The following is a 2,363-nucleotide window of genomic DNA, read 5'->3' as shown; positions in this document are numbered from 1 at the left end:
GGAAGAGCTACCCTTTTTCTCTTGTTCTTTGCATCCTTTCACTTTTCTATGTTCTTCCTCCTTGGCATTTTAAAGGGTTTTTTCTGTACTTTGCTTCTTACTTCAAGCACTGAGTTTCACAGCCATTTTGTTTCAGATTTTTTCCAATTATAAGTACTGGAAATAATAAAACCCTCCTAATTATTAAAAAAAAAAAGCCTTTTTGACTTTATATTGTGCTGGTCTTTGCATTTCACCAATTTTGAGAATAGACTGTTCCAGGATCACATTTCTAAAACGTTCCTGGTTTGTATTTTTTTTTTTTGTTTTTTTAAAGAAAAGGCTCTATGCTTACTGAAATTTCAATAAAATAATCTTGTCAAACCTTATTTTTACTGAAAGACACACTTTGACCTGACTATGAGCTTTTTTTAGGGATTACCTCAAATTTCCAGTGGACCCACTGGCATTGCTAGCCATGAAACAAAACTCATAAGGAGCTGAAGGGTTAAAACCCCAAAAGGGTGCTCAACTAAACAGCTACTGAGTGGCTTCATATATTAATCAATTACTAATTTAATTTTAACTCCCTCTGTCTTTCTCCCAACCCGTGAGTGAGCTGGTGGCAGTCGAAACCCCGAGACTATTTAATTGGAGCTATTGACAAGCAGGCAGGCTGTGCGTGGGCAGTTGGGATGCGCATGGATTCGGGGACGGGCTCGATGTGCCCTTGGCCTGGCTTCATCCTGCCATAGCCAAGCACATTACTCTGTTGAGCCTGCCTTTTGAGATAAAAAAAAATGTCTGGTAATTAATGAGTGGTAAATTAATAGGGGCTGATTAGCTGCCTGGGGAGGATGAAGCCCAGTGAGCGAGCAGCCCCATGCATCAGCCCTTCACCTTCATGCTGCCCTGGGTGGAAGGCTGAGCCTTTTCCTCCACATGCACAACTGTCCTCAGGTGTCCTTACCTTTCAGGCTGTGTCACTACAAACGTTTGAACCCAGGAGGGAGGGAAATGATCATAAAAAAGCTCTGTGTGCTGGAGGGGCCAGCTGCCTCCCCAGCAGCAGCTGCCACTGAGGCCACCCTGGCTCTGATGTTCTGTGCAGCCCCTGTGTGGTGTCTTAGTGGCCATCCAAAAAAGACCAGGATCCCAGTTATTATACATCACACTCAAGAAATACCTCCTTTTTATTGTAAGCATGGAGACAGCTCTCCTTAGTGCAACGGGAGAAGTGTTGAAGCTGCCACGATCTGGGTAAACTGCCTGCGAAGGCTGAGCTGCGTCTCCTCCGAAGCTGTCGTGCTACAAACCCACATCGGGAGTTTTTCTTTTTCAATGAGAAAGATGAGGCCAATCTGTATAGGCACAAACTCACATGCATATGTACACGTTGCTCCCAGCACTTTCCCGGAAAAGTATAATCCACTTACTCTGTTCTTTCTTGCTTCATCTGATTGGAAGGTGTTCAGCTGTTACCATGCGGATCTTGGGATAAGACTCTAGTCAAAAGCATTCTGGCAAACTTTCTCGTGTTTTTGGAGTTGCCAGGTGATGCTGGCCGCTTGAACTCTACAATGCCAAGCCGACTTGTCAACACCAAAGTCACATTTTAACTCAGCTTGGCTTTCTCCCTGGGAGTATTGACATTGCAGTAATATTTGCAGTCTGGTGTCAAGAAGTTCTATCACCAGCATGCTGAGGAGCAATGAAACCTGACGTCCTAAGTAACAAACAGTGCCTGTGCATTAAGGGATTAACAAATCAGTGGTGGTTATGGAAGTCTTCCTGGCTTCCCTCCAAGTGCTAAACATAGAGCTGAAATAGTGCTTCATCCAGAGAAACCTGAGAAGGCTGGTGCTGCAAATGATATTGCAAGCTTTACGGGAGGATTTATATTACAGTGGCCGGTGACACAATGCCCCTTTGCTAGCTGGTGCACCCTGAGGGAGATTTGTTGCTTTATCTTCTTTGTCATCTGCAGTGTGAAGCTATGCGGGGATGTGGTGTCTTTGTACCACCTTCAGGCACAGAATTAAGTTGGTGCAGGGGTCCCCAACCAGCGCTTTCTCTCCTGCTTCCTGACATCTCATTCCTCCCTGAGCACTTTGGAAGAAAAGCTCAGTGGGAGAGGCCAGAGCTCTCCAGCCGGCGCTGAGGCAGCTGCTCGATGCTGTACGTATCATCCACAGTGCAGGCGTGCTGGGATGTACCCTTTGCTTCTTCTGGTGACTCATTTGAACAGATGAATGGAAAGAGCTTTTCCTTCCCTTAGGAGATCAAGAAGCACTGTCTCATGAGCCACGCTTTGCAGTGGAAGGGAAGTAAAGGGAGAAGTGGATGTTATTTACGGTAGTCGTATATGGATTTTTTTTTTTGTT

At 45.2% G+C, this 2,363-nt stretch overlaps 1 protein-coding gene across 1 annotated transcript in view; it reads left to right on the top strand.

The window, feature by feature from the left end:
• Positions 1-2,363, top strand: part of CCDC85C (coiled-coil domain containing 85C) — a 43,477-nt gene that overhangs the window by 4,734 nt on the left and 36,380 nt on the right. The window lies entirely within an intron of this gene.

Source organism: Pterocles gutturalis, unplaced genomic scaffold (assembly GCF_000699245.1).
Source record: "Pterocles gutturalis isolate BGI_N339 unplaced genomic scaffold, ASM69924v1 scaffold37575, whole genome shotgun sequence".
NCBI classification, from domain to species: Eukaryota; Metazoa; Chordata; class Aves; order Pterocliformes; family Pteroclidae; genus Pterocles; species Pterocles gutturalis.
Note: the sequence above shows the minus strand (reverse complement) of the source record. Positions and strands in the feature narration are given on the sequence as shown.